The 12,828-nt window shown below is 38.4% G+C and overlaps 1 long non-coding RNA gene across 1 annotated transcript; it reads left to right on the top strand.

Annotated features, from left to right (window-relative positions):
- Positions 1-1,405: 1,405 nt before the first annotated feature.
- LOC102311821 lies at positions 1,406-3,004 on the top strand. Its single transcript, XR_316361.3, has 3 exons — positions 1,406-1,601; positions 1,732-1,808; positions 1,967-3,004. It is a non-coding gene; the product is annotated as an uncharacterized LOC102311821 (long non-coding RNA).
- Positions 3,005-12,828: the final 9,824 nt, after the last annotated feature.

Genomic DNA, 12,828 nt, shown 5'->3' with positions numbered 1-12,828 from the left:
ACACCATTTTGGCTCTTTTATCTATTTTTATGTGACATTCCCTGGTGACTAATAGGTGAACAGGACTTCCTTTCCTGTGTTGCTGTTCAGACTCAGATCAGTTTGATGTTTAATGGCCTGCATTGACGAAATAATAACTTCCCTCAAATGACTTAAAGCAAAAGTAACAAGTCCATTTTCAAAATGTAAGGAGTAAAAGTACACAGTTGTCTCAAGTACTACTGAAGTAAAGTACAGAGACCTGAACATTCTACTTAAAGCACAGCACTTGAATATATGGCTGTAGAAGGGCAACAAATCAGGCTTTTTTTTCTTTATAAATCTTTCCTGTGGAAAATGTATATTTTATACAGATTTATGGGACCATTTAGTAAAAGACACAAAGATGTCATTGCAAAGATGACTGATGGTTTCTGACTGGACTAGAACTGGTGAAACTGTGAAAATAATAATCGCTTAAAAGTCACAATTTTGAGCTCAGGCTGATTGCTTCTCATACAAGCTTGCAGCACATAAACAGAGCCACAGCCAGGACTATAGACATTAAGTCCAGATTGCTTTGGCAGAGTCTCAACACTCAAAGAAATGGACAAGAATAAACTGGAAAATTCCTTTCACTGTAATGCTTTTTTTTTTCCAATTAAATTTAGCCTAAAATCTGTTTAAACACTGGGTGATATGTTTTGTGACTGTAAATCTAAATGTGTGTCTATGTGAATACACAGACTGAAGTTAACAGGTTTAGAGGTAATGTTTGAGCCTCTGGTCATAATAAATGAAAGGAATAAGCTATCAAATGACAGTTCAGGGTTTAAAGCTTTTCTATCTCTGAATTAATTGGAGCTATGAGTGTAAAAGGAGGCAAGACGGACTGCTGAGTCTGGAAAGCAAGCAAAGATATGATTAAGCTTTGAGCTGCCATTTAAATTTAAATTTGTATAATAGGGAATAAAGTAATTGGTTAGAAAGTAACAACCATGAGATAAGAGATAACGAGAAATAACTTGTGTCAGCATAATGTGAAGGTGAGAAAGATTAACAGGGAGTAAGACTTAAAAAATGTGTTAGAGGAGTCTTTACTGAGGTGACAAAAGAGTACAAGGGCAAACTAGTTATAAGAAAAAAGAAGGCAAGAAGCGAGGCGGGGAAACAGAAAAACTAAAAAAAAACCCTGCAATCTTCACTATATATACACAAACTCAATACATATACATATAAGCCTGGATGCTATATAATACTTCAGCTTCTGTCCGTTTTATATTCAGTTTTATTGCCTATATTGGTAATGTTCAAAACACCAATGCATAAAAAAAATCGTTAAACCTGCTTTCCAGAAATTTTGGAGTTAATCTTCATCTGTTTAAAGCCCTGTTCTGTAACTGCCTGATCATGTTGATGCTCGGATGTACGGGCTTCCTATGAGTCCCTGAAGGCAGCGCTGGCCCTAGCAGTGATTATTGAGCTCCCGGGAGACTTCATGGAGAGGGAATGAGATGAAATAGGACTTGAAGCCGGATCATGGCGGCGCCTCTCGGGCGGGACACCTTACCTGAACACTGGTCTTACGGTGTCTGCGGGGACGGCAGGGTCTTCTTCATCAAGTGAGTGGGATAACAAACGCTTTATCGCGCCGTCTCTCCCGGTTTAACGGGAGTTGGCGGGGTCTGCCCGGTGTTTTCTTCCCGGCGGTGTAACAGGTGTTTTTCCCTCCTCTCTCTGTCTGTGCTGCAGCGATGAGACACGGACCACTACCTGGCTCCATCCCCGCTCCGGTCAACCTGTAAACTCTGGACACATGATACGCTCAGGTAGCTAGCTAAGCTAGGTCTCCAGGGCAGTTTCACCTGTGCTTATTTCGCATATTTGCTTATTTAACGGTGTTTGTCGCTGCTAACTTCACTATACGGTCCGGGCCCGACAAAGTTTCAAGTGTTACGAACAAGTCTGTTGTCTGGTTTTATTTTAGACCTGCCTTGCGGATGGGAGGAAGGTTTTACGGACGAAGGGGCCAGTTACTTCATAAAGTAAGTTCCTTGCAGACATATACTGCTGCCGTCTCCGTTACTGCTACCTGTGCGTTACTTGAAGTTGCCGTGCAGCTTAATATGGCTCCTGGCTCGAACTCCCTGCTACTAGCAGGAATAATGACCGCTGGGACAGTGTGGATTTAAATGGGGTGTGCCTGGGGCTAACCTGCTGAACCTCTAATGACCTCACTGCTTTCATTTGTGCTGTGCGTGAGAAGCGGCTATCAGGTGTTTGTCATGTTCTCGCGTTCTGCCTTTTGGTACAGACCCACACTCACGTGTGTTTGCGAGCTTTTACGAGAGTTAATTTGTTATACAGTGATAAGAGATGATCTCTGGTTAACTTCCTCATATCCCAGAAGTAGTTTGAATTTTTTTTTTTTTTGCATATTTTAGCTCCTGGATAACCTACAGAGTTTATTGTGTACTACAGGGCAGCAGATAGTTGTTTAGGCTGATAACCATGTAATAAAGAAATCCTGATGGACATGTGACCTCTTTCAAGATTACCAGTAAGCAGACTTGCAGCTTCTTAATACTAACCCTCTATGATCAGGTTCTACTAACCATTGTATAGAACTGTATGGTTTGGTTGTTGGGCTCACAATATACTATAGATGTGTTATAGAAGGTTTTCCACCATATATCTTTAACTTGAGATTTAAATGTAAAGGCATTTAAAATTGGCAGGTTAATGACTCTGGTAATTAGGTCAGTGTTTAATTGACTTGTTAAAGCTATGGGCCAGTGATGGGCTCTGCCCAAGATAATTACTGTTGTTGTTGTTTGAATGCATTGTTTTGTAAATGCATTCATATCATATTAAAGTTGTATTATAAGTTTAACATAGTCAAATAAAAAGACTCCTACAAACAGCTGTAGGAAAGGAACACAACTCTCATTGCGTACATAACAATTAACACATGACCCTACGCTGTGTTCACTGTACCATTCCATGTTTGGCACTGATCACCACCTGCACTCATGTATATATCATGTATATATCTTTCAACGTAGCACTCTTAATTCTTACTCTCATGTATATATCTCATGTATATCTCATGCACATATCTTTCCACGTAGCACTTTTAATTCTTATCCCTACTTTTATTTTTTCCATGTCTACTTAAGTGTTATTTATGACACCATGTTTGCACTGAAGCACCGCAGCAATTTCCTAATGTTGTAAACCTGCTCAACATTTGGCAATAAACCCCATTCTGATTCTGATTCTGATTCTGATTAAACCCTTCTGGCAGACTGACTCTTATGTAACACAAGCTGAAGACACACATGCATACCTACACCCATGACATAATCTGTATTATCAAGAATTTTACAGTGTAAATATTATATTATGGTTTGCAGGTAATCTTAGTAACCTGATTACTGACATTTGATCCTTAATCAGCAGTCTTTTAAAAAGCTTATTAAAACTCAGATTATGTGAGAGTCAGGCCCCCTGCTGAGACACAGTCTGTAGTCTTCTCTCGGTATCAGCTGTTCACTGCAGTGTGAGGTATGGTTTCTTTTCTTTTTTTGGGGGGGGGGATAACAGTGCATGGGGTTTTTTTGGGCGTCAGTGACGGACTTATAAGATTAGGAGTAATGACAAACCTTTTTGTTTTTGTCTTTAGTGTCTCAGATGGATTATTATATATATATTATATATTATATATTCAAAATTCCCAGGAATACTGATCTACTTGGTTACACTTTTGAGTTTTTGCTGAAACTGCTTGAATGAGATTAAAGTTTATTGTGATATGCTGATAAATTGCACAGTAATACTGAAAGGTGTTTCTAAATTGATAAACACCGTAAATATCAGCATGATCTTAATCAATAAATGTGTGAATTATGGTGGGAGTGTGGATATAAACTCAGTGCATTAGCTGCTAAACATTATTTCTTTACTGTCCTGCGTAATTGTATCCTTATAGAAAAGTGCCAAAAATTGACTGCAGTGAAAACAACAATGAAACTGTTTTACAAAACCTCACAAAAGATGCTCACTGGTTTTTTGTTTTGTTTTTTTAGTTGATATCTGATAAGTGAAAAAGATGAATGTCTTGGGGCTGTGTTGTGTTCTGCCTCGTTATCCCTGATGCAGGAGCTTATCTCTGCATCTTCAGTGATGTATGAAATGAAAGCAAAATTCTCACTAGAAAAAAAAATGCTCTTTGACCCTCCTTTGTCCTCTCAGTGAGGTAAAACTTTAAGATGCAGTTATTTGGCAACTTTAAACTTTTAAAAAGATCTTTTTATGAAAAAAGAGTCATAAAAAGAGTTTGGAAATTCAGACCATATCTTTGTTGTAAAGAGTCCAGATCGGTTGAGCAGAATAGTTTTGTGTGTTTGGCAGTGTAATTCAGCAGACAGAGAAGGAAAAACACTTGTTTAGTGCCTGAACAGAAAAGTTTGGGACTTTGGTGGTATTGACTCGGAATTTCACTCTGGGTTTCATTCAAAACGTGAGACTTCAGATTGCAAATGTGAAGACACGCTGAGACCTACAAGGACTGGACAAATCGTCATGTAAAGTCTTTTTTTTCCTACCAACTTTGAGAGGATTGAAAGTCAGGAGGGAATTCAATAAACAGCTGGAACTAGCTGGAATTTTAGCAGTAGACAGAGTTATTGTATGCACTGAGTTTGAGATTGCGTAATTTGAAGATAGTTAGAGAGGCAAGACAAAGATGGTTTGGACATGTGCAGAGGAGAGAGTGCAAATATTGGATATATGATGTGAAATATGGAGCTGTCATGCAGGAGGAAAAGAGGAAGACCACAGAGAAGATTCATGGATGGAGCAAAGGAGGACATGTAGAGGGTTGGTGCAAAAGCAAAACAATAAAAATGTTTTATTTATCCATCCAGCCATCCCTTTTCCTTCACTTATTCAATTCAGGGTCATGCGGGGTGGGAGCCTATCCCAGCTGCCATAAAGAGAGCAGGGGTAACCTTAAAGAGGTCTCCAGTCTGTTGAATGGCTAACCACCATTTATTACTGATTGTTTATATCTTTGGAAACCTAGTTTAGCATTCATGTTTTTTTCCTCTGTGTAGGTATTTGCATAAGCTTCTGTAGGAAGGAAGGTTAACACCTGTTAGAGCGCTCATGGGCCACTCAGTTGTTCAGTAATCAGTGTTTTTAAGGTCCTGAAATGTCCTTAAAATGCCCTCAGGCAGATTTAGTGCTTTACATTTTCTCTGTGCTGAGAGAATTAAGTGGCATTGCAGATAACAGAGAGAAACGATTGGTTATGTTGCACTTTATGGTTTTCTTTGTGTGGAAGCTCTTTTTTTTTTTTCTTTTCTTTTTTTTGGCTTATGTTTAAATACTGTCTGCTTCATTGCAGATCACTATTTGTGGGGTAATTAAAAATCTTGTAAGCCGTGACCGGGGATATACATTTTTGTTGGGATTGTCTAAAAATAATCCTGAATGGGGATATTGAAAATACATAAAATCTGCAGTTACTGTCTTTTTAAAAATATCTAGTCTAGTGTATGTTTTTTTTTTTTAAATAAAACCTTTTATTTTTGCAACACTTTGATTTAGCTTGGCATAGCGCTCAATCCGTGATGTAATTGGCCATCAAGCTGTTGGCAGGCAGTTGCTTTGTTTGAGATGCATATGGCTTCAAAGTATGTGGTGCAACCACCACCACCACCACAGCCTTGATGCTTTGCGTCGTCTTGATTGTGATGCACCCTCGCATTGCGCCACATATTCTTGAGGAGCCATCTCTGTCTCAACAGTTCGTTTCATACTAGACGTCCTTGTAGCAAAGCTCTCTGCGAGCCTGATGAAGATGCCACGTATAACTCACACTTGGGACGTGGGACTCATGTGGTCGCATGCTCTCCTGTGCACATATACATGTTCACACTCGCATCTCTGAACTCTCTGAAATGAATGTGGGGAGTGGCTTCACTGGTCCGTCATCAAAAAAACCCCCACAAAAAATAGGAGGGTGTCTCTGGGCTTAGTGCGACTGTGCGTTTGTAGAAATGCTAGTTCATTTTTCTGTTGTAGTGGGGATTTGACCTGTTTGATGGTTAAAGAGTGCATGATCTTTAGTGTCATTATACAGAGCACAATGCAATTGGGCTTGGATCAGAGATGATAAAAAAAAACAAAACAAAAAAAACAATCCCCAAACTAAACAGCAACCTAAAAGACAAAAATAGACTTAGCCAGTGTAAAGTGTCAAAGCTTGCAATATCTTAAGGAGTACACATTCCTCTGACGTTTGATTCATTCAGACTGATGGCAACCTGTTGGCAGTCTATCTGTATTTATCTATTAAACAGCAATTATTTGCAAACCTTTGACAAGTCGAACTCCAGCTATTTAGTTTCTGGACAGGTTCCAGAACGTTCTCCAGTCCAGCTTGGAATTGGATATAAATATATAAATTGTAGTACATACAGTCCTATGAAAAAGTATTTGTTACATTGTTTCAGTTAAAACAAATTTTCTTTAGATAAAGATAACTCATAAAAATGAAAGAAAATACAATTTTAAACATACCTGGAAAAATATGCAAATACAAATGTGGATTAAAAAAAACAACAACCAGATTTTAACTCTTGAAAACAAGAAGCCTCCTGCTTTGCTGAAAACTATGTGAACATGTATCTGTAATGTATTTTTTTAAACTCATTATACCTCGATTGGGATTCAAAGTAGATACGATGCTTTCAGCTCTTTAGGTTAACCGCAGTAGAAATAGTAATTTATAGCATTACATGCACATCATTCTTCAGTGACGCTCAAGCATTCAAGTGAAATAACAATAAGCACATTCCTGAGTCTTTGGGGGGGTCAAGCTTCAGGTATTTCAGGTATTCTTAAGATGATAGAGATACGTCTGGAACAGGAACAAACATTTTAGTTTGTCCTTGTTTTAATTGGCTTATGGCTGATATTTTTTTTGAACAGAAAAAACCCATGGTGAATTAATAACACTCTTGACATCTAATATCCTTTCCACGTCAAAGCCATACTATTTATCTAGAGGCCGAATTTATGTAACAGCCCCCCAGGACTCCATTGTTGGAGCCTCATCTATCTGGAAAAATGCTTTTCATGTTTTTATTACTCGCAAAAAGGACGATGCAGCTCCCTCTGTGTATCTGTGCGGATTTTGTTCGGCCACTCCGTGACACTGCTAACAGCTTGTTTTTAAGAAAAAGAAAACAAAAGAAAAAAAGAAATACAGCTCAATTTTATTCCTTTCCCCATTACAGCACCTATTATTGATGTCCTGTTTTAAGGTGGACTGGATGTACCGACCAGTTGATTGTATCACATGTAATCTCAAGTCTGCTTGCAGATTTGTGGAGGTGAGGAAACGGGCAGGGTTTGAACATCTTTTTCCAGCTCTGTTCCTGCATTATTTAGATATTTCTGACAGTTTTAACCAAATGCAGTGCTATGAATTCTCTCTTTGGAGAGACTGCGTGAAAGTGTACTCTGTAACCTCTTATAAACCAGTTCTTTTTCATTCATTGTTGTCTATGTGCATAACCTGTGTCTAGCTTGGTGACTGGAGTCACAGTGTGAGCATAGTCACAGGTGAAAATGTTTAATTTTTTTGTCACAGCGACACAAGAACGTGATTGTCTTCAACATATCTGTGCGGCTCCCAGAACTGTTGATGAGCTCACTGTAGACAACAATCAAGAGCCAGATCGTTTGTCTGCCCCTGGCTGTTTGCTTGGTTACTTCATTTCCGTCTGTCCCCAAACTCGGATACAGTTGTTCTTTGCTTGGACTTGCTTTAATAATCCTCTCTTATACTCTCCCCTGGACAAGGGGGATGTAAGTATGACTTGGGTTTGTTTGACGAGTTCCTCTGCTGCAGACAAGACCCTCTCACGTAACCTCTCTTCTGAAGTTGTCCCGAGGCTGTTTGTTTAAGCATGTTTGAAATAGTTCCCTGGTTGTACCCGTTTTGTGATTTATTTATTTTTTGCCCTCGTAGCTATGTGCATGCACACAGACATGATGTCTGATTCTGTCTTCCCCCGAAGGGCCTACAAACAGATTTTCTTCCCCCTTATTCTGCAGCTACACCCAGCAGGGGGCTCCTGGTACAGGGAGGTGGGGAGCATTGCCAGTCTGGCCCAAGAAGGGATAAAATTCTTGCAGGAAAGGCTGCATGACTATAGCTTCACTGGAGGGGATTGAAAGAAGGTAGGGGGCAGTGAGGAAAACTGAAACCAATGCCATACACACACAGTGAAACAAAGAAGTAAGTGAGCAGATCTGAGAGATGTCAGATTCCTGTTGGGTAGATCAGCTAGCCCAGTCCTGCAGGCTTCAGTCTTGTCTTTTGCCATTATCCTGGATATTACTTTATCTGGAGGTAGCTTTTTTCCAACTTGTTAATGTTTTATGTGTTTTTTTTTTTCTTCTATCAAACAAAAATACCAAATGTTTTAGGATTCTTAGATGTAAAGTTTGCAGTCATGGTTTAAAAAAAAAAAGTTTTACCCATCAGTGCTTCATAATAAATCATGTGGTCCTTAGGAGCTCCTTAAATGACTTGAATCTAACTTCAGACAGAACAAAACACAACAGGTTTTACCATTTCTTTATTTATCTAGGAAGTACAAAGCTAAAATGCTGAAACAGTATGCGAAAAAACTAAGTATACCCCATGATACCGTAGCTTGTAGACCCATCTTCAGAAGCAATAATTTGAATGATTCTGTATAACTTTTAGTCTCGCACATCATTTTGGAGGAACTGTGGCCCACTCTACAGAGTTGCTTCAGTTCATTCAGGTTTGCAAAATCAGATTCTGGGGTAAATTTTCTTGGAAATCCACCTTGGGAAGACTGGCAGCTGTGTTAAATGTTTCCTTGTTTGTGAATAATCTGACCATAGATTGATATTGTTTGGAAGTGGGCTTATAACACTTCTTACATTGATAGGAACCAACAATTCCTTCTCTAAGATCATTGATTACCTCCTGGATACCTGATTGTTTCCTGATTGCTGCCAACACCTCTGCTTTTATAGGGGTAGGTACACTTTGTCAGTTATCGAGTACATTTGTATTAGCAGCACCTGGCTCCCACTTTCTCTCTTAATTCTCATGGAAGCAGTAAATGTGGACTTAGTTTTTCACATACTGCTTCTGCATCTTTGCTCAGTTTCGAAATGATGACCTGGTATAATATGTCATCTTGTTGTTGTTCATCTGAGATTGTATTTACTTAATTTCTAGACCTGCTAAGGACCAGACGATTTATTATCGTTATTTAGATATAACGATATTTTGATATGTAAAATCTGTAAAATCTGCTACAAATATAAACACTCGAGCTTTGCCTGAACGACCGTGACACTGACACTGAAAAACTAAGGATGCAGGTTGTGATGAGATGATGATCTTCAAAATTGTGTTTGGTTCCTCTGTCATTTGAATTTGGCGTGATTGGCGGGGTAAGCACAATGATAGTATCACGAAGCCGTGACAAAGAGGCTTCTCTCAAAGCAGCTTACAATAATGTCGGGAGTATGGATGGCCTTGCAAGACTTAAACACTTTAAGGCTCCGAGTTACATTGGCTGTAGATAGCATCGGCACTGCTGCTGAGTAGTTTTTGTCCTGTAATGTTGACTTTGTTAAACCTTCAAACGGTTTGCTGAACAGGTATGCTTTTTTTTTTTTTTTTTTTTTTTTTTTGTCAGCAGTGTGTGGGTTCCAGTTTTTATCAGTGTCACACATTCAGACCTTCAACCCACCCAGCATGACTGTAGTCTTGATGGAAAAAGGGAAAAAGAGCATTTCCATTAAGAGAATACAGTGCTCCTACTCTCTCTCTGCATTGTAAAATAGCCTTGAATTATTATCAAGCAAACAATGAACAGGACGCAATGACAAGATTAGTAATGAGTCACAGCAAAAAAGGTATTTTTGCCTGGAAAGATGGTGTATTATGGATGTTAGCTGGGTGATGTATTAACAAGTGTTTTTCATTTCTCAGACCCTGGGTTTCTGATGAGTGCTTGCACCCTAGGTGAACACGAAGCTGAATGGACCTAAATATAGGTGTTATGTACAGAGAAGGCTTTGCTGTATTAAATCTGAATCCGCATGAAAGACCGTTTTGATGTGACTTGAAACGGGTAGTAATACACAGGAAAAGCACGTTTTTCCTCATTTTGATGGAAAATCTTTTTCGAGTTTTTAATAAAACTGAAGAACATAGGGCTGGTTTGTGCTCGCCATCTAGAGCCCTTTGTTCTTAAGTGAAAAAGAGGCTTTGTTTTCCTGTGGAGCCCTGGCTAAACCAAAGAATCAACAGTTCTCTGGCAGACAAATAAAGCCTGGAAGAGAAAGCTTTGACAACAGCAGATTTTGTTTTTTTTGTTTTTAATTTTATTGTTTTCATTGGTTGAGAGTGCTGAGCGATTTCTGCTTTTCTTCCTAGAACAGCAGGAAAGTTAAAGATTATTTCATGCAAATGTCAGCCCAAGGACAACATTTATATCTAATGTGGTCTTCACTGGCTTTTTTTTCCTGTTCTTAATAGCATTCCCTATAGATATTTACTTCTAACACCTGCTTCTCTACAAAGGACTATTTCTTAACATGTGCCAGGATTATATTGGTTTTCTGACATGCCTTTGCCTCTCAGACTGTCATCTAACACACCTAATATAGACTTAATGTAAATTAGTAACTTCCCAAGGTGTCGAAAGGTAAATAATTCTCTCACCTGCTCTGGGCTTTAGCTTATTTGCTTCTAAATAGCTAAAAGCTGTAGAGGTCAGTGTTTTTTCTTTGGTATTTGACTAGAACAATGCCAGTTTTATGTATATGACAGTTTTAAGCAGCACCTAGTTCATTTTGACCATGCTCTTTTTTTTATGCATTAAAAAATCCCAAATCTCCCTGTGCAAGAATGTTGGCTCTGGAGTGGAGCAAATATTTGATGTTTGCTCGCCTCATAAGGTGGGAGAGATTTTTATAGGATGAGGATGTTTGTAGTGAATGACTTTGGAAACAAGATGAGTGCATTTTCATCAGAATTTAGAAGCCTTCCCATGAGATGGCATCTGCTCAGGCTTCTCCTATTACCTTTTCCTTTTCTTTCACGGTTTCCCCCAGGCTCTGCTTTTCACATACACGGTATGTGAAAAGCAGTAGCTTAGTAGATGTTTCAGTAGCTGATTTTGGTCAGTGTCTTACCTATTCTCTGTTTCTCTTACCTTCAGTTGCTCACCACTCTTTGTTATCAATGTGAGAATTGTGAAGAGTTATTTCAGTCCTGAAAGCCTTGCCAAGGGATCTAATACACTGCTTTTTGTCATGACTATAGTATAAAAAAGTAAATGTTCTGATAAGCAAGTCTTCACAGAAGTCCACCTAATGAAAATACTTTTCTGGTATTGTTGTACGAATTCTATATAAATTGGATGAGTCAAGCATCCAGTCATCACTTATTCAGTATTGCTAATATTGCACCAGGTTTTGACAATTACGCCTGATTTCATTTTGGACATTTTTAGCTAATGCGCCCAAAAAAACCGATGAGCCATTCCCTTAAATTCTTCCTTCAACCAAGGTTTTAGGGACTGTGGGTGGAAAAATGCACCCGTCTAAATAATGTTTCTCAAATGATTCCAATTTAGTTATTTGAAGTAATTTGGTAATGAAAGCTTAAGTTAAAATAAAGACGTTTCTGATCAAAAAAAGTAAGATCAAAAAATGAGATTTAAAACTTTGAACTGCAGATGGAGGTATCAATGAAAAGACACAAGATGAGTCAGTGTTTATATCTGACTCACTTTATTCATCCTGAAAACCCACAGAGATTCAGACAGCATCTCCACTGGCTAATGATTTGAAAAAAAGCTCTCTGTGTGTTTGTGTGCTTAATCACATTCATTCACTGGTTCGTAATACTGGAGAAACTCTTAACTCTGACCAACTTGAAAGACTTCTTTGATCCTTTTAGACTCATTTTATACTTATTGCAACCTGCACTTTGATAAAAGTGTTTATGTCTTTGCACTCACAAAGCACTGTTTTCAAATGTCGGTGTTACAGGATGTTAAGTGTACATGACCTGCAAAGATGAGATTGACATATTACTTTGTGCAACACTGAATAAAGACAATAGCACATCAAAATTTAACAGATATTTGTGACCTTTAATTTGCATGGTACACTTGTTTCTCTGCAGTTTCTTCTGGAATTACATTTTCACATTATAAATAAATTCCTTTGTATCAAACCATACCTAAAACTTATTTTAAATACCTTTGTAAAAGGTTGTTATCTTATGTGTATGGATGAACATATATGAAAACTGATTTATTTCCTTTGTATCTAATGAGCTTTAAATCATGAGAATAGTACAACATCTACAGAAAAGAGACATGTATGTGCTGCTTTATATAGATTATAGAGATTAGAGGGATAACTGCCCAGCTCACTGTTTTTTACCCACTGGTTTTTAGTGTGGATTAAACAAGTGAAACCCAATATGTAAATTACTGGGCTTTAAATGTGGCAGTGATAGGCCCTCATCAAACTCACAGCATTTCAGGTTTTTGCTCTTAACTATAATTTATGCGTTTCCTCAACCCATTGTTGTGTCAAACAGACTCCACAATCCACATACTGACACTTTCTTCAAGGAGTAGTTTTCCTGACAGTGCACCTTCAGTATTCTTAAGGGACTCTTCTCTTCTTTTCCTCTTCTTTTGTCTTTCTCTTTGGGAAAGACCTTAGTCTTTAGGGTCGTGTGTGTGTGTGTGTGTGTGTGTG

Source organism: Haplochromis burtoni, unplaced genomic scaffold, assembly GCF_018398535.1.
Source record: "Haplochromis burtoni strain Fernald_Lab_line unplaced genomic scaffold, NCSU_Asbu1 Contig_145, whole genome shotgun sequence".
NCBI lineage: Eukaryota > Metazoa > Chordata > Actinopteri > Cichliformes > Cichlidae > Haplochromis > Haplochromis burtoni.
The sequence above is the reverse complement of the archived record's forward strand: the minus strand, read 5'-3'. Positions and strand labels throughout refer to the sequence as shown.